The sequence below is a fragment of the Phalacrocorax carbo genome, chromosome 1 (genome assembly GCF_963921805.1).
Source record: "Phalacrocorax carbo chromosome 1, bPhaCar2.1, whole genome shotgun sequence".
Taxonomy (NCBI): domain Eukaryota; kingdom Metazoa; phylum Chordata; class Aves; order Suliformes; family Phalacrocoracidae; genus Phalacrocorax; species Phalacrocorax carbo.
The window spans coordinates 53,673,329-53,690,609 of NC_087513.1; the positions used below are offsets into that span (position 1 = coordinate 53,673,329).

General features: G+C 38.9%; 1 protein-coding gene across 9 annotated transcripts in view; it reads left to right on the forward strand.

Moving 5' to 3' along the window:
• The window catches only part of CNOT4 (CCR4-NOT transcription complex subunit 4), an 80,794-nt gene that overhangs the window by 13,574 nt on the left and 49,939 nt on the right, over window positions 1-17,281 (forward strand). The window contains exon 1 of one of the 9 annotated variants that reach the window (XM_064452011.1): window positions 11,969-11,990. The exons of the other annotated variants lie outside the window; for them this stretch is intronic. The gene's annotated coding sequence lies outside the window, so the exon portion shown is untranslated. Of the gene's footprint in view, window positions 1-11,968; window positions 11,991-17,281 lie in introns of those variants that run through there. 9 annotated transcript variants of the gene reach the window in all.

Here is a 17,281-nt window from a genome sequence, read left to right on the forward strand (position 1 = left end):
ATAATTTAAAGGCACTTGCAGACTAAAATTAATTAGGGACTGATGAACTAATATAGATATTTGTAAACAATCCAATACCTTTATAGAATGCTGTAAAGAAAGAGCGTGTTTGAGAGAGCCTTTTGTGTGTCCAGTAATATTGTTCAGCTCTTTGTTAGTCAAACAGGTTTAGCAGGAGTAATAAATAATCATAGCAGTGTACTTTAATTCTGTCCTGGAGGAATGCGAAGGTAGTTCATTCTTCAGGTTGGCCTTTCTTTGGCTTCTCCCCACATCTGGGAACTTAGTGTGGTATGGGTAAACTGGGGTACTGTGGGTACCGGAGACCTGGACTCTAGCTGACAGCTATAATAAGTAGTTTACGTGTTGTGGCCACCACTAACCCTGAACTAGATCTAGGTGCAAGCTAAAAGGTGAGAGTTCTAAAATATTCATTGACTACTGGAGAAGTGGTCTGCAAGCAACGTAATTTTGTCTTTCTGCTGTAAGAGCAGAAATGATGGACAGGCTCTTCACCTAAATGTATGATCTTATTTTTTCTTGGAAATGTTGAACATAACAGTACCTTTTCTGTTGTTGTGGGTTGTTGCAGTTTGCCTCCTATATAATTTATCAGTGAATTACATTTGGTACTTTGACTGTTGCTAGATATATTGAAAATAAAATTCAAATAATATTGCCTTTCTCCTATCTAAAAATGCAGGTGTAACATTTATCTTGAATAAGAATTTTGAAGGGTAGAGGGTGAAAGCTACTTATACAATATAAGCAATTCTGCATCATAGTCCTCTTATACTAATTATAAGAGAACCATTCTGAAAGACAAAATGGCCTTTAAAGGTTGAAAAAAGCCAAAAAGCAGACCCTCTGTGTTTTGTGGAGAGCAGTAAACTCCTAAGCTTTTTACGTTTTAAGCTTGTGTGAATTAATATTTTTTCTGTGCAAAGTGCATTGTGATGACAGTACCTGACTGCAGTTTTGCCTAAACTGCTTGGCATTATTTACATACCCATACATCATGGATTTTGCCACCTATACCACAAATTTGTGCTGAACTATGAGAAAAGACTAAATGCAAGGTTTGTAAATACATTTAAATAGGAAGCAAATGTAGTTGGGATGTTTAGCAACCACAGTGCTGCCTGCTAGGGACACCATGTGCTGTCTGTGTAATAGATATTTCAGGGATTTTGTGATCCCTTTTAAAATGGTGCAAGATGCCTTATTTTACTGCTCGTATATAGTATGCCAAAGGTTCTATCCCTCTTCTACCTTGTCTGAAAAGACCTTTTGGTGTAGAACAAAAGACACAAGAAGTTACCCACTACGAGTATCTTAAAGACCTCTTCTACCCCTCCCACCCCCTAAGTGTAGTTATTGGTTTCCTCTGCTATGCCTTAGTTGATCTTAATCAATTTACTTTCAAATTGAGCATGCTTCTCCTTTTGCTGTGCCCTGAGAATAATAAGGTGAATTACTATTAACTTTAATTCTTATGCACATCTGAAGAAGAATTTTTAAATTTCAGAAACTTCTCTAATTCTGATGAAAGTTTGGGACATCAGAACTTGGGATCGAGTGCTGGATATATTAAAGAGTCTTTGTATAACTTATATCCGTCAGTTACTGAATTTGGAAGTGTCAGATTTAGTCATCCTGTCCCCCTGTGCAAGGTGGGGGATGCACAGGTGGTATCTCGTTGGATGCAGAGATAGTATCTTGTGTTAGACCAGTATACCAATTCATTATATTGTACTGGTCTAATAAAAGATCTAATCTCACCCTACAAACCTCGTGACTGCTTTGGAGCATGATGAACGCAGAAGTGTATGTGAGGCACAATGATGTGGTTTCTTCACCTTTGGCAGCCACAGGACTCCACAGAGGTGCGTGGTGCTAGAAGAAAGAAGTTTTCTTTCCCTCCATGCTCACTCTCATCTCCTCTTGTGACCATCCTTGATCCGCATTCTGCTGTTTAAGAAAAGCTTCTGTGGTCACATGGTTGGTCTTTTGGTATTGATATCTATGCTCAGGCGTAACAAAGTGACTTGTGACTTCATGTCAAAAACCTTAATTCTGCGTAGTGATATTTTACACTATTATATGCTGTCTATGATCTTAATCTCGAGAGGGTATTCCGTGTGCTCTAGCATTCTTAGTCCTATGCATAGCTGTGTGTCTCAATGAATTAAAAAACCCTGTGGCTATAAATGTCCCTCTAAAAGCATTTAGGACAGTTTTCAAGCTTTCATGGAAACTATGTTTGTATGAAAGTTGAAAAGCTAAACTGGAGTTTTCACTGAAAGATCATTCCTGGGAAGTAGTACTTTACTGTGGGACTCTCTGCAGGGGAGGAATAATGTGAATTCTGCATGTGGTCGGTTTGGAGCTCTTGCCTTGCAGAGAAGGCAGCTAACCTGGCAGCTGCTGTGATGTGTAACACTAAGGAATGGGGCAGTGGGAAGCACGTTCCTGCTGCTGACGTCACCATGCTTTCTTCCTCCTGGGAGAGGATGTTACTTTTCTGTTACCGTCTGACTTTGGATTTCTTCTCTGCACTACCTACTCCACCCAACGAGCATTTCCTTCCAGAGGGTCTGGGAATTGAGTTGCTGACGTTCCAGCAGCAGCAGGAATGCTTCATCCCTTTCCAAAGGTTTGCTGTTTGTATGAGAGCTGGGAATTTATCCGACTGACAATCTAGTGTAAATTTGGGAACGATGATGTAGTTGAGATGTGCATACATAACCAAGTTTTAATAAACAGAATGGAAAAAAAACACGGGGAGGAAAGAAAACCCCCAAAACCAAAGGTGCCATTTATTCACCCTGACTACTTATTGTTAGCTAACTATTGCCATGTTAATGCTTTATGGTCAATCTGAGCTACCCGTGCCTTTCTATGTGCATTATGTTATCAACTGAAACTCTTGATAACATGTCACTTACCTGTCTGCATGCACAATACTGATGAGAAGCCTTTTTTGTTACAGTAGCTGAGGAGAAAACATTAACCTGCTTTTTAAAGAAAATGTCCCCCCTTAAAAAACAGATGAAATATGTCATTTTATTGAGTCAGAGGAGCAAAGATACTTACTGTATGTGGTGGTGTGGTCTGTACAGATTTCACACCCTCTTCATTACTGTATGGATCCAGCCCTTATGCAGATGGGTATTAAAAGAACTTGGAATGTGTACCATGTTCCCTATGAGGTGGCTACAGCACTTGTCAGGAAGCAGATTACCTGGTGTCATGGTTTAGCCTGGCAGGCCAACAGCTGTGTGGTGTTCAGATGCTCACTCTCCCCCAGTGGGATGTGGGAGAGAATTGGAAAAAACGTAAAATTTGTGGGCTGAGATAAAGACAATTTAATAGGACAGAAAAGGAAGGGGCAATAATAATGATAAAGAAATATACAAAACAAATGATGCACAGTGCAGTTGCTCATCAAATGCTGACCGATGCCCAGCCAGTTCCTGTTTGTGGTCCTTCCCCCCTGGCCAACCTCCCCAGTTTCTTGTTCAGCATGATGCCGTATGGTATGGGGTATCCCTTTTCGCCAGTTTGGGTCAGCTGTCCTGGCTGTGTCCCCATCCAGCTTCCTTGCTGGCAGGGCAGTGTGAGAAGCTGAGAAGTCCTTGACTTGTTGCTGAGCAGTGCTTATACTAACTAAAATATTAGTGTGTTATCAACACTATTCTCATTCTAAATCCAAACCACAGTGCTATACCAGTTGCTATGAAAAAAATTAACTGTCCCAGCCAAAATGAGTACACCTGGGTGCCATTTCCCTGAATTATTAATACTATGATAGCCCCTTCCCTCTCCAAGTCCGGAAAAGATGCTTCTATAATTATGCTATTTACTAGGTAAATGTTGAGAAATATCTTTTTTTTTTTTAATCCAGGGAGTAGGTCTTTGGTGTGGTGACTTAGCATTATTTTGAAAGTGGAAATTTCTATTAAAGACAGCGAAACCACTCCACTCTGATGTAGGAACACTAATAAAGGTTCTCTGGTTGCTCTTTAAAATGCTTAATTACTATTCAGCACCTTGCAGATGAAGACTAAACCACACTATATAGTTTCTATTATAGGTTCATAATCACACACTATCCCACACAAAAGTGGCAGTGCAATATGACCCATTGTTTTATTTTCTTATTTCTGCACACACATTTCAAATAGAGCTTCTGTGGTTTTCAGACTAATTTTGGAAGACTTTTTTTCATCAAATTAAGCTTCGTGCTTAACTGTTCTCCTAAAGCAAATATAGCATGTCAGATACCAGCTAGTGCTGTCTGTCCTGTAGTTAATACACAGGGTAAGCATAAACGTAAAAAGCATGCATTTGTATTTTGTTCTCGTTCATTATTACTTGGCATCCTGATGCCAAGACCCTAGAAATTCTCAACACTAAAACAATAGACTTGAATAGATTATTTTTCTTGTTCAGTGCAACTGCTGAGCTGATTTATGTTTGTTTGCATATTAATATTTCAAATACCTTGATTAGCGGGGGTATGTGGTTGCTTATAATAGCCATGTATGCTAGCCATTCTCCCTTTCAAAATTGGGTTTGCAAATTATTTTTCTTTAAACTAGAAGTGTCAGTTGAGTTTTTTTGAGAAAGTTTTAGGACATGTGCGAGTAATGCTATAGTTGCGTCCAAGACTCAAATATTATAAAGCTTACTAAGTGGAATGTCCTAACGAAAAGAGAATGATGTTGTCAGAAGAGTAGTCATAAATGGTTAAGCTCTGAAAACTGAAGGGCAAGAGTCAATAACAACGCATTTCAAATACGTGATTGCAGCAAGGGAAAAGGTAGTTGTTCTGATGCTTGCTGGATTCCCTTCTCAGGGGTCTTGTACGTGAGTCTGGAGACACTGAACAGCTCTGTCCTGAGGAGCTGCTGTACTTGGCCTGGGCTGCTAAAAGAATAAAGAAAAGTAAGGGTGCTCTCACCTTAATTCAGGAATTACTCTTCAGATGTGTGTGATAGATTATATGGCTGTTTAGTGTGGGGCTTTTTTGGAATATATTGCTCATTCAGAACACTGTTCAGTGCGAAAGACTTTTCAAATAAAAAGAAGTCAGGTGCTTTATTCTAAGAAATCACTGCAGCTTATAACTTTATTTCTTGATGGCCTGCTTTACATTTTTGTATGAGTTCGGCTTCTCTAGAAGGAATGATAGGAGAGCCTCCCTGAGCCTATAGAGGTGTCTCTCCCATGACCAATGTCTTGAAAGAGAAAGGAGCATTCTGTTCAAAAGCTTATGATGGATTGCTATACTGATTAAGAAACTAAGATGTTTTTCCTGCATTTAATCTTGTAGACCTACTGTTTTGAGACTTCTCTTGAATATCTGTTCATGACTATCTCTCTTTATTTGGAGCGGACCTTGATGCTTCTGGCACTGTTTCACACCAAGGACTTTGGTGATTATCACTGTGTTGGCTGTGCAGAGTCTGGCACTGGAACAGATAACAATAAACAAAGCTTCTTAGTTGTCTCAGAGTGGAGAAACTTGGAGCTGATACAAGGGTACAGCCTGAAGAAGTCCGTTCCTAATTTGAGATGCTAACATTTCTGGTCCAAAACAAAAAACCCTTGCACTGTTACTAGTGTAAGCAGCTGTGTTTTTCTTCTTGTGCTTCTTCCAATAGGGTGAAAAAGGACTGTGATAATGAAGCCAAGGATTTTCAGAGGGAGCAACAGCTTTTCAAAGAAGTCATGATGACGAACTAGGTTTTGTGTTAGTGTGGGGGTCATTGTGTGTGTGTGCCTGTCCCCTGCCCCCCTTGCCTTTTTTTGATGCTTCCACAATCTTTAATCATACTAGCTTGGATGGTGTGAAACCCTAATGCAGTAAACTACCTTTTGCAAAGGCATGGATCTCAACCTCTAGGGAAGACTATGTGGCAAAGCCATTCAGCTTAATTTGTAGAAAGGTACAAAATATTTTACAAGTGCATTTAGATTTTACTGCGAACTAAACAGCCTCCTAAGTCTATTTGCATCAGTCCCTAATACAACTAAGGAATGAGTTACAGATTTTCCAGGAATGGAACGTACTTGCTAATACAGTCTGAAAGTTGACTCTGGATATAAGGGCCATGGGACCTGACATTGGTACAAGATTTCTGTTGTAGCTTCAAATCTTAATTGCTTCAATAGCAGCCTAGTCATTCAATGACTATAGAGACTATGTTCCCCTAACAAGCAAATGTTTATCCTCCTTTGGTCTTGAAATGTTGTGTAGCCTTATCTCAGGAAAAACCCATGGTGTTTTTGTGGAGTGTTACTACAGTCATCTCAGCTTTGTTGTTAGCACCAGCCCTCTGAATTTCCGTTCTGCAAGACAGAGTCTGTAGACATAATGTATGATGTCTCCGTTCTGTCTAATGGAATGGTTGAGCACAGTAGACCTTGTTTAGAGGTGACTAATTCTTCTGTAAAATGAACTGTGCAAACAGCTTACAACTCAGGGTAACATGCCTGACTTGCAAGGTTTAATGTTGCTATTCCACAGTATAGGTGCGTTGTGGGAAGGCAGGGAAAAGACCTCACCTTGATGCCCAGTGCCATTTAGCTGGTAGGGCTAACTGCAGCCTCTTAAATGTTAAAACAAAATTCTTGTATACTGACTTTTCTTGTTGGAGAAATTCTGTGATACTTCTCTACAGGATTTTCTTGTAAATGAAAAATTTTGGAACACATTGAATTAGTTATTAAAGTTGTGGCTCTGGGCTGTGGTTGGTGGTTGTGGTAACTGGCCTTACAGAGCCTCTGTTGTTTTTCCCTTCACATTTCCCACGTAGCAGTACCTGTAATTCTTTGCAACTCTGAGCTCTGTGTTTTGATGCTATTCTTTTCCAGAGTTGACTTCAGTCACTCTTTAGATTAAAACCATACTCTCTTTGCTGTTGAAAGCCCTTTGTTAATGAGAAGGGGTAGCACCAGTGTAGAAAAACATTAGAAGAGAGTCCTTCTAACCAGGCAATATGAGGCTGAGAAACCTACTGACTGTAGATATGTTGCTTTTTTTCTCCTTCAAATGGTTAAGAGTCCAGTTGTCTGCCACTACAGATTGTGTTAAGTTGTAGTACGTTAGGAGGTCTGAGGTGCTTGGATGTGGTTGAGATACTGCTGTGTCAAGAAATACTTGTTGTTATAACCAAAACTTTAAACAAACCAAAAATAGTATGGTTGCACACAGCTTGTTGCAGGTGATATTGATAGTAGGTAAGTTAGTCTCTAATATGAGTGCTGAAGCTTCAGAGCTGGGTTATAGCTTTTTATTTTGGTTTGTGTAGAGTTGTTCAGGTAATACTACAGAAACAGCTCTGTACTCCCACTTTGAGTAAATTAAACCAATCTTGATCTAACTAATGTCTTCCTCAAATTTTTCACTTACAAGAGTCTAGAAGGGTACTTATGGACAGTATCTCAGTGCTGTGACTAAGTGTTTCTCATTCATAACACCTGATATCACTGGACTCAGAAATACTTTTTCTGTATCCTTTGCTCATGATGCCTTTTAAAGGCTTGTAACTGAAAGCATCACTATTCAGCAGTGAGTTCTGGGAACTTCAGCTAGTACCTGTAGTGTGAAAATAAGTGGTGCAGCTGTGGTTCCGCTCATATGGCATGTGTGTGGATACCTGGCAGATGCAGAGATTTGTAACATTAAATTAGCTTCTCATAGGTTTTGTTGATCAAAATTGGGGAATATTTCTCAGCAGTTCAACATAATTTCCTGATGCACTTCTGCAAAGAGCTGTGAAATTTCACGGAGTGTGTCTATCTGTTACCTGGCTAACTGCTGGTAACCACCTTCAGGACTTACAATGAAGTTAACACAGGGAGAACTTTTTTTGATTTGTTAAACATGGATGTCTTCATACTCGCACTGTCTTTTCTGTATGGTGCATTTCTTTCACTTTTTTGTGTTTGGCAGATGCTAGGTAGGTAACTGCTTATGCTTCTAATTGGTCTGTCAGCTTGTAGTCATTGTAATAGCATGTTTTATAAAAGTGCTAAAGTCAGCTCTAGGGATAGAAAATAAAATTTAAAAGGTGTGGAAGGAATCCAGGGTCCAAAACCACTCAAATGCAGTGGTATGTATTAATGGCTCTTTTCCCCTTCCTTTTATGTTTCTAAAAGTGTGGAACTTTGTAATAATTTAGACCAATACCATGTACAAGAACTGCTGTACTGTTTCTCTTTCATTCTACTTGTGTACCTACGGTACCCTTTTTTGAGTGGGTCAGTTTTGTTCCTTATGATGTATTTGGTAATTCTTGTTGTTCTTTCTGTACTTGCTAGTTCTTCATGTATGTGGGGAGAATAATGCAGAGTTGTTCATAGTACAGGATGCAAATGCACTATGGACTTCTACAGTGATGATGTTTTTGTGATCCCCATCCCTCCCCCCCCTTTTATTTAGTTTGCCTTTTGACTGTGACTGATTACTGAGCTGATGTTACAGGAGATACTTATGACAGCTCTGAGAGCTTGTTCCTTAAAATCGCTAGGTAGATAGGTGCATCATTGTGCTCCTTTAGAAGTTTTTCCTTGGTTGCATCATTTGGCATTCAGCAACAATAGATTTCAAACTCTGTTATTGCTCCTCAATCTCACGAGCTCCTTCAGATTTCTGTGCTGGTCTTAAATATTAAGTCCTTTAGTGTAGTAACTTTTGTTCGCTTCCTTCTTACATTTTTTTTAGATCACAAATAGATAGAATGATGACTTATGTCTGTGATATCAGAGAATTGTGTGGAGCTCCCATGGTTGACTTCCCTTGTTCCTTCTTTTGTTTCCAAGTTTTTAAAATCCTTAATCCCTGAGAGGACAGATGCTTCTTACTGCAGCTTAGTTTCTCTAGAGAGCTCAGCAGAACCCTCTTGAAAGCCTTTTTGAAATTTAAGTAAAGAATTTTGTTCTGATCCACATGATCGGTGACTTTCCTCAAAAAAATTATTTACAGGGGGTGACTTGTCTTTCCATGAAGAGTTGGATATTTTTTCTTTTTTTGTTTTGACTGCCTGCTAACTCTAGCTCTAACTAGCATGAATATTGAACTTGATTACAGACTAAATCTTCAACGCTGCAGGCTCTGTGGTATTTGTTCACACCTGGAGAATCTGATGTGTTTCTGTTTATGAATGGATGCTTCTATGGATGGTTAATACCTGCCTGGAAGCTAAAATAGTGTGCAGTACTGCAAGTACCCATGTTCCTCTGATTCTGTAAACCCAATGGGAGGAGAGGCAAAGAAATTAAATCTACTTATTTTCTCTGAAATATCTTAACACTTTTCTAAGCAAAACATTTATTTTCAGTAAAGAACAAGTATGCAAAGTCCCTTCTAAAATGTATTTACTATCAATTCCTGTTCTTAAAAATGTGCTATTGCAGCTACCAGCTAAAAAGCATCTGTGTAAACTCATTAGCAAAAGTTTTGAAGTACAGGCTCAGCAGGTGAGAACTGTGCTCCTTCCCAGCTGCCTGATCAACATGTATGACTGACCAGACTCTGAAAACAAACCTGCAAATAACTTCTAAACAAAATTTCTAGCGATAGACCCAGTCAAACTCTTAAGCAAAACTACTTTAAAAATAAATATGGACTAGAATTTGTAGCTCTCTTGCATAAAATATTTGTGAAGAGATTAGTCCTTTTTGCCACTGATATTTGATTCAGAATTGTCTGATCAAGCATTCATTCTGTTAGATTTTTATAAACTTGCACTCCTCATTTGTACCAAGTAGAGCTGGTATTGAGAAAATTTACCAGATAAAGAATAAATGTGCAGGTATTGAGGGGAAGACTTTTGCCAGTTTTTCAGGTCATGTATATTAAAACATTGGTGCTTTTGCAATTATAGTCTAATAAATGGAAGTAAGAAATCCTAGTTCTAGACTGCTGCTTAGTATATTCAAGATTTTTGTAATAAATTAAGTAATGACTGGGAATGGCAATTAACATGTCAGTGTTCTGTGACTGGTTGCTGGCTGTCACTGGCTTTCCCAAACTGCAAGTTTTCCTTAAGTCCAAAACGTAGCTTCATTAACTTTGGCTTGGTGCTCCTAAAGAGAAAATTCTTGCTCTGTTCTTCCTCTGCTGAGTCAGGAACACTTTCAACCAGGGGAGCTGTTCAATTTCTTTCCCCTTCCACCCCCACCGAAGTCACATTTCAAGAAATGACTGAACAAAACTTAATGGCTTAGTTTCATGTCAGGCCTGAATTTGGAAATTCACGTTGTTACATATTGCAGTTGTCTGCATTATGTCTGCTCTCTACGATTGAGGTCCAGACTACAGCATATTCAAAAACTGTGGTGTACATGAAAAGAAATTACTGCTGAGTTACCTGATTAAAGAAAAAAGAAAATAAGCTATGCGTCTTATTTTTGACCATGTCTAACCAGAGTCATTAAAAGGTAAAGTACATGATTTAGCCTTGGAAATGCTTTAACTGGTATAGTGCAAAAAAGATGTTAGAGTAAACCACAAGCTGTCAGAAGCTGTTATTGTTCCAGCAGTTTTCCTCGCACTCTTGTCTGTACAGAGGAGTGGCAGCAGCTGCGCTCTTGCTCCTACACCATATCTCTGGGTCCAGAAATGAAGTGATTTAATAGCTTTCAGATTTAACTTCTACTGTCTCTGTTCTGTTCCTGACCTTTTCAAGAATGGCTGTGTGGTGATTAGCAGTTGGGTTTTTGATCATATGACTTCTTTCTTACTCTCTTGCTGTTGTCGTCAGTTAAAGCCAAGAGGTCTAGTTAGCAGCCACCTGCTGAGGTTCCTGCTCATAGGGCTGACCTGGGTACGGAAACAGCCTTGAAGAGAGGTGAAGCGTGGTTCCTGCTAGCTTTCCAGGGGAGCAGTTTCAGCTCTGGAGGAGAGGTGTCTCTGGAGTTCTCTCCATTGTTTTCTGACTCTTTTTAAAGAATGCAGATTTTCTTATATACATATGGGGCTGCTTTTCCCCTTACTGTTTTCTGTGAGTGAGGCATGCTTCCTGCTGATACTGAATCTGTGCCATTGAGACTATTCTGGTTAGCACAGTTCTTATTTAAATAAGTCCTGTGAAAGCTTCTTTGCTTCATGGCATCCAGTAGGACACTTTGAATTGTCAGGAAAGAAGCTACAGCCTGGAGAATGAGAAGATGACTTGAGAACTTTGTAAAGGATCTGTGTAATTCCAGAGTGAAATGAAGGTCAAGAATTACTGTGGTTTATCTTTTTCATAAGTTAAGGTTAGACTTAAAGTACAAGGTACTGCTAGAACTAAGGGGAGGCACTGACATAGGTGCTTCACAGTTTCTGACCAGGGAAGTGACAAAGTAGTGGCTTGTATTTTACTTGTATAAGAATAACCAGGCATATTCTATCTAGTGCTGTATGTGGCTGTTGATTTGTTAATCAGTGTGTCATACAGCATACTTCATGCCAGTCCTCTAATCTCTGGCATCAGCTGCCATTGAGTTTCAAGATAAGAATTGGAGGCACTGAGGGGTGCATGGACCTTGACAAAGAGGTTTTTATTCTTCTGAGCTCAATGCTTTGCATTATTACTTGATTAGCAGAAGCACTCAAGCTGGAATCACTGCTCATCCAGAACCCATAGATGAGCTGTATAAGGCTTTCTCTGTGCAGATTTCTCAGTCTTAGACTTGTTTTGGTGCTTCTTTCCCTTCCAACCCAACTAAAAAGTCTTTTATTCTTTCATGGATTATGGAATAACATGGGAGACCGAATACTATTGTTGCTGCTAAAAAAACACCAACCAAAAAACCCCCAACAATAAGTAGACTGATATTATGTTCATGTTTGCTGTTTGAAATGACTTTAAAGGTGCATAATAGGTCTGTTGCTCTGTAATACTTAAAGGTCAAGTTACCCTTTTGTTTTCTTTTGAAAATGTTGAACAGCTGCAGAAGTTGAAGCCTGGAATAAACACACCTTAATTGAGAAGGTAGGGAGAAAACAAATTAACATAAGTAATTTATCATCCATTTTCTGAAGGTTGTTTTAAACAAATTTTAAATACTTCCAAAAAGGGCTTTGAGAATTATTTAAAATGTGTTCTCTTTCAGATTTTCTAGTGTCTTAGTTCATGTTTTCCTAATTTCAGGGATGCTACTGAAGAGAACTGAGGGGTTGTTGCTGACACTGGCTGGATCTCCCATTCCCTAGATCAGAAGTGTATTCAGCTGTGTTAAGCTTCAGAGTGAATAATTCTTAGTTTTATTCATGTCTTGGTAACATGGAAAAAGGGTTGCCTGGAACATTCACTTGTGCTCTTCCTGTTCAAGAAAAGCATCTCAAGCAGTCTGTGGAATTAAGATCAATGTTCAAGGGACTCTCAGCTAGAGGCAAGGCAGGTGGGGTCTTTGACTCCCCCCTGCTTATGCATAAATGGAAAATTTGCTACTTGGCCATGTGAGTTGTGTGAGGGTTTTTTAAATAGTACTAATATGTGGCTGATAATACTTCTCTGCTTTGTTCTCACTAACTATTGCTGTGACAACTCCTAAGGAGGTTGGAAAGTTCCTGAGATGCTTAGCAGGTAGAGACAAGAAGCCATGACCTGATCATCTGTTCTTCTATTTTATGCCTAGTTTTCTACAAGTAACTTTGGGAATTCTTATGGGCTAAAGGTATATATGTGTGCCTTTATAGTATGGTGCTACATATAAGAATCTAACTCTTTGGTGTGATCATCTTTTATCCCCTTTTTCTGCACTTCCTCCCCCTGTGTCCCCAGCAGCTTTAACTTTTAGTATTACTCCCAAGATGATTTCAGAAGTGTGCATGTTAACTACTGGATACTGTTCCCCTAAGAGCAAAAGATAGTGCTGCATTTTTAACCATTAAAGATCCTTGAATTTCTGTTAAAATCAAGAGAATAATTTAGTGTACTGTGCCTTAGCTGCAATGGCATTTTCCTTAGTTATGCTTTCTGTGGAAGATACGGTCTCTGTAACTGCTTCAGGGGCAAATAATACAATCCTTTTACTATAGAAGAAAGTGGTTATATAATAGGTAACTTTAAAAAAATCTCTGGGCATCTGTTTGCAGGATGTTTAACTGAATATTCTTTTTCCTTCATTTGGATAACATAAATACTCAGGTATTAATAAACTCGTTTCAAGGCTTTTGTACTGGATAGTACAACTCCTGTAATTACTGAGTACAGCTGGACAGGCAGGCAAGGACTTCTAAAGATGCTGCAGTGGTCCTTTGTGCTGCACCATGAAAATGCAAATGAGAGGTTTCTTGTGAAAGCTGAGCTGTCCTTTAATGCAAGTTTTTTAAAAAATGGCATATGCTTCTTTCTGAGCATACTGCATTGATGGCTGTCTGTGCTGGATTGTACTTCAGTGATGGTATGAGTTTTGTTCTTCAGCCATCCTTTCAGATCAGACTAGTTATAATATTAAAGTGTATGTGAGCTCATGCAGCTGGAGCAGCAGGTCAAAAATAAGTCCTTCTGATAAGTCATCCAGAAGATGATGGCTACCGGCAGGATGTTGCAAACTGGGTTATATTCAAATGCAGTCTTGCAAGCTCAAGTGGGGTGATTTTTTTTTGTGTGTGTGTGTGAGAATTTCTGGGTTGTCTCTCTTTAAAGGCTGTGGAGCTCTTCAGAGCTGAGCTTTTCTTTATAATTGGGTCTGAGAACACTGGCCATTATTAAGTATGCTATCTAATACAAGCCAGCACAAGAACTTTTCATTACAGAATGCATGTTTTTACCTCTTTTCTTCAGTGAGGAAAGGAACAGACTGATAACTCCAGAAGCTGGAAGCCTGGAGCAAATGCTGGTTTCATCTTCTGGATGAAAGCATCCTAGGAAAATGTGAATAGGCTGAATGGCACTGGGAAGACTGAAAAGTGGGAGATGGTGAGAGGGCTGCCTAGGAGACAGGCAGAGAGCTGAGCTGTGTCACAGGAGAGGGACAAGAACAGCCTGAACTGCTGCACAGAGGGGAAAGGTGGCACTAGTGTGGTGACTTGGGTAGCAGGGTGAGTTTTTTGGGTTGTGGGGTTTGGGTTAAGTTTTAAATTGATTCTGTAGATCATGTCTCTTAAGGTTTGTTTGCTCAACTCCACTGTCAAAATCAGTTTGGCAAGTGTTAAGTCTTCTACTTCATGATCTTTGTTACTTAAATTAGCATTTCCTCTAGTAGTCAACATATTCAACATTTAATCAATACACATTGATTGGTACTAGTACTGAGTTCTAGCATTAGTTATACTACTAGAGTTCACTAGCTACAGAACTGAAATACCTTCACCTGCTGTACCAACTTTTCTTAAAGGCACAGTCAGGCCATGTCACTTTAATTTACTAGTTCAATGATGTGTTCACTTTCACTGGAGGAACCAGTTCTCTTAAGGTGAAAAAGTTTTTTCTTTTTTTACCCACAGGAAAGGAAAATGAGGATATGCTATACTAGTTCTGAAATCTTAAAGGATTTGGAGATATAACCTACTGTTAACATTGCTACTTTTAGATAACTTAATTGGTTTCAAGTTTTCTGAACATACTGTCTTATATTACAAGCACATCTAAGAGTTTGTATGACTTCTTTACACTTTGCTAGTTTAACAATTCCATGTAGACTTTTAAAAATTATTAAATGCACCAGTGATACTGGATTAAGAAACAAACGCTCAAAAATCAGAGGAACATATTACATACTGAAACAGCAACAGCTTAAGTGTGGGTAATGCCGACTTTCTGCTGAGTTCAAAAAAAAAAAAGAGCTCTGTTTAGTTGTAGATCAACATATTTTTTCTATTGATAACTACTTTATACTTTAGTTGAAAAAATTAAAACCAGTTTTAATTGAGGGGAGAGCTAACTAGCAGTTTGTCTTAAAATCAGTGATCTTAAGTCACAGTAATTAAAAGGCAGCAGAAGGATAAGAAATTAATAGAAAAGTGAGATGCTTCAGTTGCACAAAGTCATGGTTCAAGGGGTTGCAACATGGGATAAATTGAAGCTTAAAGCTGTTCCAGCTGGTGTCTCCAAATTTACTCAGGGATAGCACCAATGAAAAACATCTGTCTAGGGGTTTTTAATCTGTGGAGGTAAAAGCACTGGAAAGACTGGATGTTGGAAGCTTCTGCGAAACAGATGGAAGCTCAGGTCAGTGAGGTCAAGCTGCCATCACTCACCCAGCCTCTGTGCGTTGCTGTAGGGAGTTTGAGTGGCTGAACAGTGTTAGCCTGTTACGTTATCATCAAAAAAAGTCAGTCTGATGGGACTTTGCACTGGTGCTGAATACACTTTATTATGTTAGTGACTACCTTTTACAGTTAAATATTGTTATATCCCAAACTAATTACTGCACGTACGTGCATTAGCAAAGCTTTTAATTGCTAAGTCACCTATCTTTTACAAAACACTTCGTTCTTTCCAAAGTGCTGTTCCAACTGTCTGATAGTGCTTTTGTGCTAGAATGCAAGCCTTCTACAATTAAATCGATATGCTAGTCTTCAAACACAGAGAAAACTAGTCTATTAGGACGTGGAAAGAATAGAGGTTTTTCCAGTGGTAGTAGTGCTTTACAGATTTACAAAGAGGACAAGTGTATGTGTTTCAGTATGTATCACCTTACGAAGGACTGAATAGATCAGTGTTACAGAAAAATTGCAATATGGTATGCTAATGTGTAGGTACCCCGACTGCAGGATGAGTGTTTTGTGCTAGGGTGCTGCGTGAACAGAATAGAGACTCCATTCCCCAAATAGCCTGTTTAATAGCTGCCTGTGGTTGCTGTATCACGGGCAAGGTGATCTATCTAGATCCTCTTTCTGACAGCGACTGTTAGCAGGTGCTCTGAAGAAAAAGTGCAAGAAATGGAGTAGCACCCTTTTTCCCAGTAATGAGAGATTTAGGGAACTCAGGATAGTTCAGATGAAACATATTTCATATTTAACAGGAGCTGGTGGATCTATGTTTTGGCAGATTTTTTTGCATGGTATGTTATGGTCTCTGCAACATTGACAACAATTTGTGATATTTCTATACGGTAAACTGAATAGCTATTTTTTTTTCACCTGTTGCTTGAGGATCTCCTGCTTGTGTCCTGAGTTAGAAATAATTATGGTGGAATATGTACAACACTATCAAATGGTCACTGTCTGTGACAGCTTTTAAAATATTTAAATTAATAATTGTGTAGCCCACTTCCAATTCATTATTGAAATGCTTTTGGCATATCATGTCTATATATAGTTGTGCTATGGGTACAAAAATGAAATGGGGACATGCAGAAGGAGAAAGTAAGGAACACTAGCATTCAAGTTCTAACATGAATGAATGTGGGAGATTAATTTAGACAATTACAGAGCAATATATGCTTTTAATTTCATTGAATGAGTTGACCTAGATGCTAGGATAGAGTCATCCTCTGGATAATTGTGCCCAAAGCTTTATGTGCTTGTGGATGAAATTGTCAGAATCTTATTTGGCCTATTTTCTTCTAAATAAATTTTAACACCTTGATTCTGTTCATGATTTGTAAGAAAGTAATTTTCTTAGTAAATAATCTTACTTGGCATTCATGTGTCACTAGTAGTATGTAGCCCTTTATGCATAAATGCTCGAAATGCTACTATGCAAGCCTACAGTGACCAACTCTTGGCTCAGTTTAAATGAGAGGAAAGCATCTTTTAGTGGTACTGAACTTTTTTGCCACATAACTGTCTTGACATAGTTTGTGTTCACACTGGGTTTATAAAAGATGATTAGTTCCCCTTTCACTTAGCAGGTGACACTGACGCTTCTATTTTTGTTTTTAGGGTGCCTTGAGGACACTAGGTCGAAACTTATCTAGTGAATTCTTTAGCTGATTTTTGCAATGCTGCTGAATATGGAGCTTGAGCAGTTGCTACCCCTAGGTGCTCATTTCTACATCTTCACTGTTCTGGTGCAAGCCCCTGCATGGCTGTGTGATGAACTGGGTGGAGGATTGATTTAGGTAAAATACAACCCAGCAAAAATAACTGTTTTGGTCTTGTCAGTTCAAGTGACAGTACAGCTGTTTATGCTGGCAGAATTCAATCTAAAATGATGTCAGTGAGTTCCCTAAGCACCTGCAGGGAGGCTTAGAGCAGAGGAGTCTCTAGACTTCAGTATTGACCTCTTTGAGCTGATAACTTGGGGATAATCCTAATCAGCGTAACACTGTTTTTAGAAATACTGAGATGGCTACCTGATTCTTGGTAATACTTTCTAAAGATTTGTGACTT